Below are 17,829 nucleotides of genomic sequence, written 5' to 3' on the forward strand. Positions count from 1 at the left end.
GGAGAAAGTGGGCTGGCTGCCCAGCGCCCCCTCGTCCCCTGAGCTCAGCGGCCTGGGGAATCTGGAGGCTGTCTGGTCCTGCTGGGAGGCCCTCCCCCGAGCCGGGCCCGAGCCCTGTCCCCCAGGGACCCCACTGTGGCCCCAGAAGCCGCCCAGGCCCCCAGGCCCCTCTGGCAGGACCGATGCCCCCTGGGCATTGTGATCACGGGCCAGGAAGAGGAAAGGTGTGGAAGCAACCACCTGCTCAAGAAACAGGAAGGTGCCCCCAGACCTGACTGGGGCCCTGGGCTGGGAGACCTAGCCGAGGATGCAGGGTGCACGGGGAAACTGACTTCTGAACAGCTAGATCTGTCTGGAGAGGGAGGACTCTCTCGCTCAGGGGCCCTGCTAAGCCTGGGCTGGCTAACACTCGTGGGAGGAGCCGAGACTACAGCCACCTGAAGGTCTGTCCAGCTCCAAGGGTTGCTGATTTGTTCCTTTGGGTCAAGCATTGACCTCGCACTTGGGCAATGCCCACCTGGGAAGGGGAAATGCAGTGGATCCTTGAAACTCCTTCACACGGGAGCGCCAGGTTACTGAGACTCACCTTAGTTTTTCCAGAAACCTCCCTGTGTGCGTAGACAGTATCCTGTACTTGGGGACTAGGAACTTGACCACATGGCTCTAGGCTCCCTGGCATTGTGCCCTCTACCGCTCCCCTTTCTCCCCCGCTTGCCCCCTTTGTGACCTTGAAGACTGCAGCTCCCTCCCCAGCACACCTCTGTAGAGCTCCACTGGCCACACGTGGCTATTTAAATTTAAATGAATTACAATGGAATAAAATTGAACCTTCAGTTCTTCAGTCACAATAGCCACATCTAGCCCCATGGACATCGCCACTCTAGCTGCTTCACTTCTCCTTAGAGGGAAGCTCTCAACTTCCTCCTTAACTGAAGCCGGGGTCCCTCCACTAAGCGAGGTGCCCCCGTAACCTGACCCAAAGGAGGCGTTTCCTTCTCCCACACCCCACCTACCTTGGGGTAGACTAGTCTGTCCTTGGATGAAAACCTCTCCTCCTTCGAGGCTCAGGCCAACTGGCTAACGCACTCTCCAACGTTCAGTCAAGTCTTTGCAGTGGGCTCATTCTTCTTTTCCACCCAGACGTCACTGCATGTGAGAAAGAGATTGCGAGAATGGGACAGGACAGTAGCGACGAGGAGTAGTGAGTGTGAGACTTCAGCATGCCTGCCTGTGGACCATCGATCCTCAACCCTCAGGCCTCCCAGTTCTTCGAACCTGACATCTCTGAAGACCCTGTCGAGTCCACTGCAGCTGCCTCTTCCCACAGGGACAGCCTACATCTTGTTGCCACCTCTGGACACTCTATGCGGGGCTCTCTCTTTCTACTGGGCTTATTCAGCTACCTCCTGATGAAAGACACCACCAACTATCTTTCCAGCTTGTGGGGACCTCCTGTCCGCTGGTCTGCTTTCTTCCCACCATTAGCCCTTACTTCCCTTGCTTTCTCTCCCTATCCAGCATAGAGTCAATGGCCCATCACTTCAACACCTCTTTTGCTAACATCTGAATTTCCCTTGCTTTGCTGTCCCTCTGTCACCTCCACCTGACACTGCATCAAATCTGGACAAATCTAACCATCTGCTTTCCTCCTGCCTGCCCCAAGGTGATGAAGGTGCTGGCAAAGTTCACACAATCATGCAGAATGGTGCCAATGTAAATTCCTGGATCCCACCCCTTCTCACCTCCACAATGACTTTGTCTTTGTAATTATCCCTTTCTCTTCTGCATCATAAGAAGGTTCATTTTATTTGGAGCATTCCCTTCAAAGTTAAAAAAAGAAGAGTCTCACTTGACCCCACTCCCACCTCCAGTCAGTGTCCCATTTCTCTGCTCCTCTATGGAGCAAAACTCCATGAAAGAGTTGTCTACACTCTCTGTCCCTGCTTCTTCTCATTCTCTCATAAACCCATTCCCATCAGGATTTCAACTCTACTGCTCCCTTAAAATCGTTCTTGTCAAGGTTACCAGTGATCTCCATGTTGCCAAACCTGGTGCTCACACCTCTGTCTTCGCTTAACCTCTAAACCACAGTTGATCACTCCTTTGTTCTGGAAAAACATGCTTCTCTTGGCTTCCCTGACACTCCACTTCCCCCAAGGTATTGAAGGTTAGGAGCACAAACTCTGGAACGGGGCTGTCTGGGTGCAAATCCTGGCTGTGCCAATTAATAGCTGTGTGACCTTGGGCAAGTTACTTTCCCTCTCTAGGTTTCCATTTCTCACCTGTACAAAGGAGGTGAGAATACCAGCATCTACCTCCTGGGGTTGTTGTGAAGGTTATACTGGTAACAGATAAAAGTACTAACAATAGAGCTTGTTACATGGAGAGATGCTCAATGAAATCACCACATGGGCGTTGATGGGGTTCAAGACACACTACCCCCAAACATGGCACCTTGGCATGTTGAATATTTTAAGATGAAGGAGGTTGAAAAAATGGCAGAAGCAAGAAGGTCTCTCTGACCTTCCCCACACTCCTGCCCTTCTCCCTGGAAGCAGGTCATAAGCCCCTCACGTAAGAGGTGCCCTCCCCATGCCTGGAGAGAAGGAGTATCCTTATCTCTAAGACAGGGGTAATGCCAAGAAAAATCCACACGAACAGGCCTTGCTGAGCTCCCCCCAGTTTGCTACACTTTGCTCAAACTCTTCATCAAACCTAGCATCAAAACACTCAGGACTGACCGTTCCTCCAGGTCTGCATTTCCTTATGAAGGCTCCCAACCTTATGTGAAATAGACGTGTGTGCTTTCCTCCTGTCAATCTTTCTTTGTCAGTCTAATTTTCAGACCTAGCCCCGGACCCTGAGAAAGTCGAGGAAACCTTTTTCCTTCCCTACAATGTCCAAGGGTTGACTCAAACTGAAGACATACAAATAGAGCTCTTGTGCCCTATTCCACACCCTCCAAACCTCTCTTCCCTAGGTCTTCCTCATCTCCATCAGTGGCACCTCCCAGATGTGCACGTCCAAAGGCCCAGGTGGCAAACTTGATTTTCTTTCCTTCCCTCATCTCCTACAGCCAATCAATCAGCAAGTCCTGATCACGGCTCCACCTTCAAAATATACCCAGAGCTTGACCACTTTTGCCCGCTTCCACTGCCACCACCATCTTACTCCAAGCCACCGCTCTCACTCACCTCCTCCCTGGTCTTCTGGCTTCCACTCTTGTCCTGCTGCATCTACTCTCCTCCAATCAGTCAGAGCAATCTCCCCCTGTGCTCTCAGTCTGAGCGATGCAGTGACTTAATTCACCCAGTTCTCCAAGCTGGGAATTGGGGTACCATCTGACACTCCTCTTTCCCTCTCTCCCTCCAGCCTCTTCTCCCAACTCTCAAACTCCAAGTTCCCGTCACACTGGACTTCTTGCTGATCCCCACATAAGCCTTGTTCTCTGTCTCCAAACCTTAGTGTTGACTGAGGTCTCCCTGCCCTGGTTAACTCCCACTATGTGCAAACCTCTAGCACGAAGTCATCCCTAACCACCAAGACCCGGCACTCATTACCCTGCAGCGTCCCTGTCTCCTGTCTCTCTCCCCCCTTCCACTTGGATGTAGGAAACATGTCTCATGCTCACCTGCTCACCCAAGCACCTGGTAGGGCTCCTGAGCGGGCACACAAGAAATATTTGCCAGATGAATGAAAGAAGGGATAAATGTTCATGTCAAATGTAGTGTATTATCAAATAATACACTGGCTTTTCAAATCAGTGAACTAAAAGTGTACCACTCAGTAGATGACGTTGGAACGACTGGCCATGTGGAAAAACAAGCTGGATTTCCTACCTCATACTCCACACCGAAATAAACTCCAGATGGCTCAGAAATTTCATGTAAAGAAAAATGAAACCATAAAAGTACTAGAAGGAATCCTGGGGTGGGGACGGCCTTTCTAAGTATGTCATGAAAACCAGAAACCATAAAAGAAAAGACAGAGAAATTAAAAACTTCTGTATGGCAAAACCCATCATAACTGTAGTTAGACAAATGACAAACAAAGAAGAGTTATTTGCGCTGCATGTGACAGTGAAAGACTTAATTTTCCTAAAATAAAAAAGGGCTCCTTTCAAAGCGAGCAATAGGAAAATGGGCCAGCATTAACCTCATGTGAAGGAAATACAAGTACAGACTCAGAGAAGTCAAAGTTAAATTAGATCTGCAAAACCCGGGGTTACCTGAGGTGTGGGGAAATGGTCACCCTCAGGCCCCAGGGGCCCTAGAGGTGGGAGGATTCATTGTTGTGACCTTTCTAGAAATACGTAACAAAAAGAACGTTGAAGACTCCCTTTGACCTAGCAATGGCAACGTTCAAAAATTCCTTCTGGGGGGCTTCCCTGGTGGCGCAGTGGTTGAGAGTCTGCCTGCCGATGCAGGGGACACGGGTTCGAGCCCTGGTCTGGGAAGATCCCACGTGCTGCGGAGCATCTGGGCCCGTGAGCCACAACTGCTGAGCCTGCGCATCTAGAGCTTGTGCTCCGCAGCAAGAGAGGCCGTGGCAGTGAGAGGCCCGCACACCGCGATGAAGAGTGGCCCCCGCTCGCCGCAACTAGAGAAAGCCCACGCACAGAAACAAAGACCCAACACAGCCAAAAATAAATAAATAAATTAATTAATTAAAAAAAAATTCCTTCTGGGACTTCCTTGGCGGTCCAGTGGTTAAGACTCCGCGCTTCCACTGCAGTGGGCAAAGGTTCGATCCCTGGTCCGGGAACTAAGATCCCGCATCCCGCATGCCGTGCGGCACGGCCAAAAGAACAAAACAAAATAAAACTGCTTAATTGTGCTGTACATCTGAAACTAACACGACATTGTAAATCAACTATACTTCAATAAAATTAAATTAAAAAAATAAAAATTAAAAAAAATCTTTTTATTATCTGATATATATATGAAATGACATATATGTATATTATATAAAATGTGATGCATCTAAACGTCTACCCACCAGCCAGTGCCATTCCCTACACCTTCTGCCCTCTGTCCTAGTACTTGGGATGGCCTGTCCTGGCTTGGGCCCTTGAGTCCATCTCCTGCCACCTAGTCGGGGACGGCCCGCTAACATTTTTTTCCTTTTCTCCTGGATCATCAATTATTTCTTCTTGGCTGGATCATTCTGATCAACATGCAAGCATGCTGTCATTCTTCCTGCCATCAAAAAGCTTTTCCTTGTTTGCATCTTCCCCTCCAGCTACTCTCCATTTATTTCCCTTGTCCGTTTCTCCGTAGCAATCCTGGAGACAACTATCTACACTTCCTGTCTCTGACTCCTCTATCTCGTGGCCAGCACTTCACAGAACTGGCTCTTGTCAAGGCCACCGGTGCTCTCCATCTTGCGAAATCCAATGGTCAGCTTTCAGTTCTCATTTTACTAGATATGTCAGCTGCATTGGACACAGGAAACACTCCTTCTGGAAACACTTTTCACTTGACCCCTTCTCATTTTCCCCACCCTGTCCAACCTCTTCACTTCGGAGGGTCCCAGGACTCAGTCCTTGGAACTCTTCTCAATGATATTCATTTTTATGGTGTTTTCTATCCATCTCGTGTCTTTAAACACCATCTGAAGACTGGCAGCTCCCAAATTTATATCTCCAACTCAGGCCTTTCCCCTTAATTTCAGATTCCTATATCCCAAGGCCTATTCTATGCATACCTATTAGGCACTGTACTTGGTGTCCCAGATGAAACTCCTTATCGGCCCCTCCAAACCTGTTCCTTCCACAGTTGTCCCCACTGAAGTTGGGGATACAGAAATCTGGCCACTTCTCCCCGTCTCTACTATCTGGTGGTTTTTCTGTTAAGAACAAGGCTGCTCTGGAATTCTTGTACACATCTGACCACATGGGAAAGAGATTCTTTAGCTGAGTGGTTCTCATGCTTTGGGGGCTTCAGAATCCCCTGGAGGGCTTGTTAAAACCCAGAGTGCTGGGCCTCACCCCCAGAAATGCCAATTTGGTTAGGAATGTATTTGCATTTCTAACAAGATCCCAGGCGATGTTGATGCTACTGGTGGGGAAATCACACTTGGAGATCCACAGCTCTAGGGTGTATTATGCCCAGGAGTGGAAACGCTGGGTCATAGAATACGTACATATTCAAACGCACAACGGAACACTGCTCTTCCTTTCGATCAGCAGTGCCCGAGAGCGCTCAGCGTTCCACATCCTCACCAATATTTTGTGTTGTCAGAGGTGTTACGGTTGCCAATGTAAAGGATACAAAGTGTTAGCTCATTGTGGGTTTTGAGTTACTGGCATTTATCTTCAGGTGGCAACTACATGTTCTCTCTCTCAACCCCATGGAAAATGCCTATAAAACATATTGTTGAACAAGAGGGAAAAAGCAGTTTCCATGAGATACGTGACAGCATGTATAGCGTGATTTCATTTCTGTAACATTGTCTGAGGCATTGAGAAACACCTTGGAGAATATTAACACTTGGTATCTCTAGGAGATGGATTTTGAGTTACCTTTACTTTCTTTTTTTGTTTTTGTGCGACGTTTGATTCTTTAGAAAAATGTGCGTATCTCTTTTTTGTTTAAAAAAGTGATTTTCAAAAACGACATCATTATATTTCTGGAAGGTTTCACATGAAAATGATCAGAGCGGCTGCGTCTAGGCAGTGGGTTTGTGTGGGCCGATGGGAAGGTACTTTGTCATTTCTTGAGGGCCACGAGAAGGGGCTACTTCCCCCTCACAGTAGCCCCTCTGAGCTGCTGGCCACTGCCTTGTCAACATACATGGCTCAGTCCCTTCACAGAGCACGTCACGTGGTGGTCGTGTGGTTTGCCTCTGTTTCCCCCACAGCCCGTGAGCTCTAGAAGGCAGAACCCGGCTCCCATTCATACCCCCCCTCTTCGCGACAGGCCCGGGGTCTGGCACACACTCAGTGCTCAGTGAGTGTTGGGTCAACGGAGTGGAATCATCTCCAGTATGGAAAGAAAATGGAGATGCCATTTTGCAAATGCTCATTTTCAAAAGTCAAGGTAGAGTCAGAGCTGGAGGTGTCCCAGCATCACCGTCCAATCTGCAGTGGTCCAGCAGGCCCTCCCCAGGGAGTGGCTTGGAGGAGGTGACTCTCTTGAACATATACTTTCCCTTTAATAGAACAGCCACACAGAACACAAAGTGTATGGGACTTCACAGTGCCCACCTCCCTCCCCTCCCCCACTGTGGGCGGCAGGCAGAACCAGCCTTCAGCTGTCCTTGCATGATTACTGAGTTTGGCCACTCTTAACACTTGCGTGAGGATAATATTTGGAGGAGCCCAGTAAATACTTGGTATGTTTATTAAAACAGGTTAAATTGTGCTTTTTCAAGTTACATCTTAAACGTCATACATACTTGCTCTAAAATATCAAAATTGCATAGGATTGTATGATGTCACCCCAGAAGGTGCTCCTGGAGCTTCCGCCCCTGCCCTCTCCCCATGACACAGGACAGAGGGAAATGACATTGGAAGGCAGGCTTCGGGTGGCCTGCACGTTTGTCTCGTACGGGAGACAAAACTGCAACAAGTCACTGAGTCCTGAGGCAAGAACTAGTGCCAGTTGGGAGCGGGCAGAGGGCTGTTGGGGGAAAAGTGAAAGAGATGGTCGTGGAAGAGTGGACTTCGGGGGAGCCTGGCCACGGCACAGACCCCTTTGCAAAGAAGTTCCAAGCTCCCTTTAGCCTCAGGCCTCAGGGCAGGAGGAGACAGAGATGGCAGGTGAAATCACGTCCTCCTGGGGTGGCACAGAGCTCCTTCAGGTCATAGGTCTTGGCCCCTGGCTACACCACAGGGGACATGGGCCGCGGTCGATGTTTGCAAAAAGATGGAGAGAGGGAGAAAGGGAAGGAAGTGGGAAGTCTCCTGTCGATGAAATGCCACCCGCATCAAGGTTCTTTGCTGTTTATTCCCTACATGTAAAAGTTGGACTCACAGCAGCTTTTCCAAGGCCCCCCTCACTATGAAATCAAGACTCCACGTAAAACTAAGTAAACGTGGAGTCACATTTGTCTGTCTTCAATTAGCTCATCTTGTGGCCACTTTGGTGCATCTCCTCTTTCCCTGGCCCCCACTCCCAGCTTTGACAAGGGAGACCGCCACCAGCCCTGTCCTCCCTAGGTTCAGAGGAGCTGAACCGTTTGGCCCATCCACAAAGAGAGAGGTAGGTGTTTGGGGGCCTTAGAACAAGAAATGGGCTGAGCCCAGAGGGGGTTTGGGTCGGGAACTGGAGAGACACAGAGAGGGTGCCTGCTTGCTTCAGTTGCTTGCACAAATCTTTTATTCGGGACTTAGAGAAGCCTCGTGAAATAACTGAGGAAGGGAGTGAGACTGAGGGGCCTGTGCAACAACCAGGTGGAGAAGACTGACACTCAGATATTACGGGGCTGGGGCTCGGAGGCACTGTCCAGGGTGGAGGCCAAGTGCGTGCGGGCAGAGGTAGCTTGCGATGGCCGCTGGGCAGTATGGGAGGGTTGAGTGTGTAGAATGATAAGGAAGGCCAGGGAGGAGCCACGCCCAGCTAAACTGAAAGGGAGCCCCCATGAGGAAAGAGCCTTTGAAGCAGGGGTCAGAGATCAGGCATGAGCAGTCACTTTTGTCAAGACTCATCCAGTTGCCAGGAAGCCTGAGCAGAGGGGAACAGGACGCCTGCAGCTCTGACCTGCTTGCTCCCAGGGGCTATTCGCAAATGACTGATTTGTTCCCACTAAGACCCGGGCACTCTTCTAGCCCCACGCTGAAAATGAAACGTGCGGCATTAAGTGTCCTCACAGTCTAAAGGCATCCACCAACAGTGGCAGCCAGATACCTTCCACTGAGATGTTCAAAAGGTAGCAATACAGGCCTTGCCATTGTCACCAGCCACTGCCACAGCCCCTCCCCACCCCCATGCCTCTCCCCACCAGGGGAGATAAAAGAGCAGGGCTGGCTTGACCACAACAGGGGACTGACAGTGGAGATGCTCCCAAAGAACCCTTAAAAGAACTCACAACACCTCCCCCCACCCATGAACGTCCCAGCAGGAGGGTCTCAGGGAGGCTGCCCTGGGCGGGAGGGGGGGAGGGGAGAGTTAAATCCAGTCTGAGATTGACATTTTAGTCTCCTCTGAACTTCAGTAACCAAAAAGGAGAAACTTCTGAAACCTCACCTCTGAGGGCAATTCTGTGATTATCCCCATTTTACAGTTGAGGAGATGGGCCCAAGCTTACACAGCTAGCGCATGGTAGAGGTAGTATTTGAGCCTGGGCTGTCTCCAGAGCCTGGACTCCTAACTTCCACATCTATCAATCACCTCACCGGCTTCAAACAAATAACCCTGGAGGACTGCGTGTGGAGTTTCAGGAAGTTGGAAAGGATACCAAGGATATGAAGGTAATTGAAGGACGTGCGTTGACTTCGAACGCATTTCATTAGAAAGTTTAACTGTTGGTGTGCTATTTACTTCCCAAATTGAATTTCATTATTTACATCAATATGAATCGGCCCTGCAAGACCCAGTGTGCAACTGCACTGTGGTGCCAACACACTTGGTCATGATGTAACATCCTTTGACTGTGGCCACTTGGCTAATATTTCGTTGAGGGTTTGTGTGTGCGTGTGCGTGTGCGTGTGCGTGTGTGTGTGTGTGTGTGTGTGTGTGTGTGTATTTATGGTGAGTGGGATTGGTCTGTCATTTTTCTTTTCCATTCTGTTCCTATTAGGGAGACTTCCTTCTTTTCCTAGTCTCTGGAAAGTATTGTTTTTGTCAGACTGGAATTTTTTCCTTGGATGGTTGATAGAATTCACTACTGAAACCATCTTTGCCTGGAAGTTGTGTTTGGGCGGGGAGTGTATCAGTCAGGGTTCAACCAGAGAAACAGAGTCAGTAGGAGATATATGAAGATATGTATTGTCAGGAATTGAGGGCTGGCTAGGAAGCCTGAAACCTGTAGGGCAGGCTGTGAGGAAGGACAGGCTAGAACTCTCTGCTCTTAGAGCTTTTCAATGGATTGAATCAGGCCCACCCAGATTATCCAGGATAATCTCCCTTAAAGTCTATTGATTATGGGTTTTAATCACATCTATAAAATACCCTCACAGCAACACCTAGAAGCGTGATTGAGTAACTGGGGACTGTAGCCTAGTCAAGTTGGCACGTAAAATTGGCCATCACGGGGTTGGGGGACTTCTAATTGCTGATTCAATTTTTAAATTGTTACAAGACTATTTGGACTTTTCTAAGTTGCATTTTTTTCTACGAATTGTATTCTATTTCAAACTTTCTGTTTTTGCTCATAATTTCCTCTTATTATCATTTAAAGTCCATAGCATTTAAAATTACAGCCTCTTTTCTATTCTTGGGCTTTCTGTCTTTTTTCTTGATTAATCTCACCAAAGTTTTGCTAATTTTATTAGTCTTTTCAAAGAGTAAGTTTTGGTTTTGTTAACCCTCTGCATTGAGGTTTTTTTCTTTTTAATTAATTTCTGTCCTTATCTTCATGCATTCATTCTTTTGGGGGGTTTATTTTGCTCTACTTTTGCTAATTTCTTGAGAGGAATACTTAGCTCATTAATTTTAGCCTTCTTTCTTTTTGAACCACACACATTTGTGGCTAAAATTTCCCTCTAAGCACGACCTTGACTGTATCCCACAAATTTTGGTATGTAGTATTTTCCCTATCAAAACATTCAAAATATTTTCAACTTTCTATTATGAAATTTTGACCTACAGTTATTTAGAAGCATGTTGCTTAATTTCCAAACATGCCACAATTTTTCCAGCTATTTTTTGTTACCAATTTGTAGCTTAATTGCATTCTTGTCACAGGGTATATACTTCATATGATTTCAATCCTGTTTCCTGTAGATATTTTTCAAGTTTTTCATTCATTTCCTTAAACATAATAAATGTAGTTCTTTTATAGTATGTGTCTGATAAATAATGGTGTTTGGGGGGTACCTGCCACAGGGGAGCTTAGGATATTGCATATCTCACTATGAGCTAGAACATTTATTGGAGGTCAGTATTGCCCACCCTTTAGTCACTTGCATGCTATTTTCACCAATTTTTGCCATAAAAAGAAACATTACAATAAAAAGGAAATAATATGACAAATCGTCTAAAATATTATTATCTGATGAATGCTTTGAGGCTGAGGTCTGCTCTCTTATTGTTAAAGATAGAAGATTTAACAAGTGTTTGAGGACCTAGTGAAATACTAGCAGCACAGTGCAAGGCAGTAGGAAAAGGATGGATTTTCCAATAAATATTATCTGTAACATAACATTAAAAACACTTTTCTCATCATTTTGCAAAATCACCATTGCAAAAATCATCAATGGATGCTAAATATGGGGGAGGGGGGCAAGTTTCATGAAAATTATTTGCATATGGTCCTGAAGTGTCTCTTGCAGATTGCTTATTAGTTGTAAGGGGGGAAAGTGTAACTACACAGGGGAGAAATTGGCTAACACTTTGATTGGGCAATCAAAATTAATAACATCTAGATGACACACTTACAAGGACACAAGGTCACCTAGTTGTGTATTCATATGGAAAAATTGCTGATGAATCCCCACTGCAAATGGTTCAACATATGGAAAGGTGGTCAGTCTCATTAGTTCGCAGGAAATGCAAATTAAAACCACGAGATCTAAAATTAAAAAAGACAGAGAGGGCTTCCCTGGTGGCGCAGTGGTTGAGAGTCCGCCTGCCGATGCAGGGGACACGGGTTCGTGCCCCGGTCCGGGAAGATCCCGCGTGCCGTGGAGCGGCTGGGCCCGTGAGCCATGGCCGCTGAGCCTGCGCGTCCGGAGCCTGTGCTCCGCAACGGGAGAGGCCACAGCAGTGAGAGACCCGCGTACCACAAAACAAAAAACAAAAACAAAAACAAAAAACAAAAAGACAGAGAATACCAAGCGTTAGCAAGAATGTGAGGGCAACTAGAATGCTCATGCATGGCTGGAGGGAGGGTAAATGGGTACAAGAACTTTAAAAGACTGTTTGACCTTGTCTACTAAAGTTTAATATGCATGTTCTCTGACCGTTATAGAAGCTGGGAGTGGGGGCCAGGGAAAGAGGAGGTAAAAGTATATCCCAAACACTCTGAAGTGTTATGGGTTGAATAGCGTTCCTCCCAAATTCCTATCTTGACGTTTTCACTCACCATACCTCAGAATGTGACTGTAGTATTTGGAGACAGGGTCTTTACAGAGGTAATTAAGTAAAAATGAGGTCACTAGGGAGGGCTCTAGTCCAATATGACTTCTTATAAGAAGAGAAAAGGAGGACCCAGACACACACAGAGGGAAGCCCATGTGAGGACACAAGGAGAAGACAGCTGTCTAAACGCCAAGGAAAGAGGCCTCAGGAGGAACCAGCCCTGTGCACACCTTGATCTCAGACTTCTAGTCTCCAGAACTGGGAGGAAATAAATTTCTGTCATTTAAGCCACTCAGCTTGTAGTACTTTGTCATGGCAGCCTGAGCAGACTAACACAGTACACATGTAGCACAATTGCATATATATGTTCAACAAAAGGCACACACGAGGAATAGCCATAGCAGCATGATTTATAATAGTCAAAAGAACCCAATGCCCATCAGAGCATTTCCACAGAACCACAAACGTATGGACGAGGCCCTCAAACATAATGCTGAGTGAGAGAAGCCAGACATATAAGAGCACATACTGTGTGGTTTCATTTATGTAATACGTAAAAATGTGCAAAGCTAATGTCTGCTACTAGATATCAAGAGAGCGGTTCCCCTCAGGGAGGGGACCTGGCAGATGGACTTGCGGGGTGCTGGTAATATTCTGTTTCTTGATCTGGGTGCTTTCGTACAGACAGTGTCCTCTTTGTGAGCCGGCATCAAGCTGCACTCTTTTTAGTGTCTATTTTGCTTCAGTACAAAGTAAAAAAAAACACAAGGGCACCAAACTTGGAGTTTTTGTTTTTTTAAAAAAATAATCTGAAGGATTGGCAGAAGAATTGTGCAGGGATGGCCTTCCTTCCTTTGTTATTGGACAACGATGGTTTTGTACCACCGATGGTATCCCAGGGCACCCACTGGGACATACTGGTGAGGGCAGCTGGAAGCCTTTGCCTAGTGTTTGGTGGGGATTGGCAGGACCAGACCCGCCTGCTGCACGGAGCCCCTGGTTGTTGGGTGGGGGACAAAGGGGAGCCTGTGCGGAGTCAGGGAGACCTGGGCCAGGGCTGCTTCCCTCCCCCAGGTTAATCAGTGGTGTGCCCACTGTCTAATCTATTGGGGCCCCCAGTGCTGTGGGGACAGCCGCAGCCCTGCCCCTCCCTGCTATGCCCAGAGGGCCTTGGTCTGAGTTTCTCCCCACTGACTTAGGGCAGGCTCCTGCCTCCAGGCCTTGCAAGCAGCTACTTGCCCAGCTCAAGTACTGATCACCCACTGAGGTCCTGAACATAAAGGGTGGAGGGATTCTTCCCTTTGGTTCTACAAGGCAGGGGGTGGCCAGACCCTGAGGGTCGCAGAACAACAGAAGGCCCTCCTGTGGTGGAATACTTGAAGATACACCTGAATTTTTGTAGGCTGCTGTTTAGAACCTCCAGTAAGACCATTTCAGTGACATGGAACAGTGCAGGGCTGTGTGGTTCTTCCTCTCTCTCTCTCTCTCTCTCTCTCTCTCTCTCTCTCACACACACACACACACACACACACACACATGCTTAATCACAGAAACCATTTGGGTCACATGTGCTTGATTGACCAAGAGTGCCCACAGCTGGCGGTTTTCTGAAGCCCGTGGAGCTGAGGGGTAGAGGGGCCTCCCAGACTGCTGTTCCAGGGATGGTTGTGAAAGGCACAACATGTTACCACAAGATGAAGCTCACAGCCCAGCAGTCACCAGACTTCACTTGTGGCTAGATCTGGGCACAGAATGGAGATGATGTCATTAGAGCTTCACATTGTTTCTTCCAAATTAACCGAGAGTTAATTAGTATGTCCGGAGCGCTTCGAAGCCGAGGAGCGCTGTTTACTCATGGTTGGGGCGCAGCAGTGACTTTGGAATGGGAAGGTAAGCAACGCTTCTGTCCCTGACTTGCTGTGAGGCTACTAGGAGATAAGTGTCAAAGCGCGTATAGGAGTGTCCTGGGCCTGCTACAATACAGTGCCGTATGCAGGGCAGGGTGCGGGGGGGCTTTAAACAACAGACATTTATCTTCTCAAAGTTCCGGAGGCCAGAAATCTGAAATCAAGGTATGTGCAGGGCCGTGCTCCTTCAGAAACCTCTAGGAGAAAATACTTCCTGCCTCTTCCAGCTTCTGGTGGCCCTAGGCTTTCCTTGGCTTGTGGCCGCATCACTCCCAGCTCTGCCTCCATCTCGACATGGCAATCCATGTCTCTCTTTCTTCTCCTCATTAGGACATCATCTTATCGCATGAGGGTCCCCCTGAATGCCCTCGTCTCAACTTGCTTGTCTACTAAGACCCCATTTCCATATCACGTCCCGTTCACAGGTACTGAGGGTTAGGGCTTCAACGTGTCTTTTGGAGGAACACAAGGCAACTGGTAACAGTGCCCATCTGGTTTCCAGTGGTCAGTGAGAGCTTTATTCCTGTGACTTACCCTCCCTCACTACTTTCCTCAGCACAGACTTCTAGAAGGAGCTGGACAGAAGACTCTAGGATGGGATTATCATTGTAATAGCTATTCTTTCATAAATAGGCTTTTCTTCTTAGACTAATCTCAGCCCTTCCTGAGTCTTGGCCCCTTATCTGAGCGATGAAGGGGCTGACCTAGGTGCCCTCACTCAGTTCCAGACCCTAGAGTAGGAAGCTCAGCCGACTGGGTGCTGGACTCTGGCCCCTGAAGACCGCTAGGCAGAGCCTGGCTGTTCCCAGGCAGTCTTAGGCCAACTTGGACTCATGGAACTTGGGTCCTGGAGAATCCCTTCAGCCCTGGGTAATTACTGCTTTCTCATTACTGTACTGCTCTTCAATTCCATTTAGTTCAGCTCTGTGGAACACTCATGCTGAGGTGGGGAGAGGTAGGCTCCAGGGTGCCAATGCCTGTACTGGCAATTCAAGGGTCACAGGGAGGTTCTGAGTGGGCCCTGTCTTGGAGGACTCCTTAGTCTAGACGGATGCAGGCATAAGAGCCAGGAATCTTGGGCCAGTGCCAGTGGTAGAGGAAGCAGGCACAGTGGGAGCTTGGGGGAGGGCACAGCGGGACCTTCAACTGGCCAGGCTGCCAGCCCAGGCAAAGGGGACAGGAGGCATTCCAGGGAGAGTGCGCATGGAACCCCCCCGGCCATAGATGTCAAAGGTTACCTTGGGCCCCTCCACACTGAAAACAGCCTCTCAACATCCAGTGGTCCGAGCCAGAACTGGCTTTGGAAAATTGAGCGATCAGACAGTCATGTTAACAGGACAGGGACCTCTGGAGCCCTTGGCGCTGCAGCGGCATGGGGCACCCTCTCCTGCACAGCCTGCAGTGCCGTCGAGCCTTGGGTCTTGTCCCTGCCTCTCTGGCAGGGCCCAGTCTCTACGGGTTTGCTATCAGCACCACATGGGCCCATACTGGGAGCCCCTTTAGTTGGCTCTGGCTAGATGGCCTTTGGCTGGTTGGCCTTCGCTTAGCCTCTGAGCTTCCTTCCTCTGAATGCTAATCCCAGCCCCAAACAGGGCACAAAGAGCATGTCCAAATCCCAGTCCCTCCCCTACTGGGACCCAAGGCCCAGTCCAGAATCAGGGGCCCTGGTCCCGGGCCTGGAGGCAGTGTTGGAGCAAACACTTGCTCACCTGGGCCACTGGATTCTCAGGCCTTTCTGAGCCCACCCTACAGATCCACCCACATTTCTCAGCACCTGCTAAGCCAGTGCCATCCTATTAGTGACCTCCGTACAGGTTTTACAATCATCACTTGTGCCAAACTAGCCCGGTGAATGATCTGAATAATATTTGGCAGACAGGGCTCCAGGGATGTAGCAGTTTGCTCAAAGCCCTTGGCCCAGTAGAGGCAGGTTAGACCGTTAGGTAGGCAGCCCTTTGGTGCTTTACTCAGGGCCTCGTCTCTTCCAGCCAGCTCTGCAGGAGCTGCCCCACACTGGATTCACGGCTGTTGAGCCTGTCAGGACTTGTCTGCCCTTTGGCTCCCTCTTCCAGCTGGGCCTGCCACGTACCTGGGCCCCTCCCATGCCTCAATGGCCTGCTCAGCACCCTCTGTATGCATCTACCCATAGTGTTGCAACTCTACCTGGCCACCGCCTAAGCTAGTTGTCTCACTGCCTTGCACTTGGGTTCAGACAGAACCTCATGCTTGACTGGTTTTTCCAGACGAATGTTAGAGGACCAGGACACTCCTACCCCACTGATCACCAGCCCAGAGGAATCCCTTTCTAGGTCCCATGTACCTCATTAGCCACTGTGGTAGGTTGATTAATGGCTCCCAAAGATGTCTACATCTTGAGGAGAAGGAGATGTGGCAATGGAAAACAGAGACTGGAGTGAAATAGGCAAGAAAATGGATTTTCCCCCCAGAGCCTCCAAAAGCAACCACCCTGTTGACACTTTGACTTTCTGTCAGTGTAACTGATTTTGAACTTCTGACTGCTAGAACTGTAAGAGAATAAGTTTCCATCGTTTTAAGCCACTAAGTTTGCGGTAATTTGTTACAGCAGCCACAGGAAACTCATACGTCTAGTATTCCCATCCAGTGCAGGGGTTAGGGGCTCAGGCCACTCAGGATTATCCTGGGAGAGTGGAAAGCCATTGGGGAAAAGAAAGTTGGGCCAGAGGGCAGCCAGCCTGGGGTTAAGGCACAACTGTGACTCAATCAGCTGTGTGTCTTGAGAGAACCCCTCTCCCCCGCCCAAGGCTTTGGGCTTCCCTGTACAAAGTGGGGATTAGAATAAACAGGACTGTTGTGAGGATCAAAGAAGAGAATACTGACCCGTGTGTCTGTTCATCCGTATATTTGGGAATGTGCTGGCTGAGGAGGTGCTGAACAAAAGCCAGCCCTCTGCCCCGCTCCCTAAGACCCTGCTCCTGTCATCCTGCTCTGCATTCCTCTTTGGCCTTTTCTCCAGTCCTCTCCTATCAAAATCATTTAACAAATCTGGAGTGTCATTGGTGTGAATAGCATCATCTGGGTCAGGAGCTGGAGGGTTCTTTAAAGTCAAAGAAAATCTGCCCTTGAGAAGACGACCATCAAAGAACAATACGGAGGGGAAGACGGAGGAAGGATTCGAGTTGCCCGAGCAGGACATGGAAATCTGCTTTGGGTACAATGCTTGCTGCCTCAGGCTGCAGCTTCTCTGTGACCACTGAGCCCACTTGTAATGAACTGTGATTCTGTCATTAATAACTACCTCTTCCTCCCTCACCAGACCGTGAGCTCCATGTCACTCTCCAGGGGGCAAGAAAGTCAAAGCTCCTTGACCCCTGCAACCTCGTCTCCTACCATTTCTAGCCAGAGCCCACGGTGGTTCCCTTAGCCTGGAAGGTGGAATGCTATTCTTCCTCAAGTTGGCCAAATCGGTCTCATTCTATTTTGTTTTGTTTTGTTTTTTTGATAGTAGCCATCCTGATGCGTGTGAGGTGATATCTCATTGTGGTTTTGATGTGCATTTCCCTAACGATCAGTGATGTCGAGCAGCTTTTCATGTGCCTGTTGGCGTATCGGTCACTCTTAAGCAGACGTTGGCAAACTTTTTCTGTAAAGATGAACTATTTTAGGCTTGTGGGTCACATGATCTCTGTCATAACTGGTCAACGCTGCCGAGGTAGCACAAACACAGCCATTGACAATATGTAAAAGAACCAGGCAACAAG

The sequence above is a fragment of the Pseudorca crassidens genome, chromosome X (assembly GCF_039906515.1).
Source record: "Pseudorca crassidens isolate mPseCra1 chromosome X, mPseCra1.hap1, whole genome shotgun sequence".
Lineage (NCBI taxonomy): Eukaryota > Metazoa > Chordata > Mammalia > Artiodactyla > Delphinidae > Pseudorca > Pseudorca crassidens.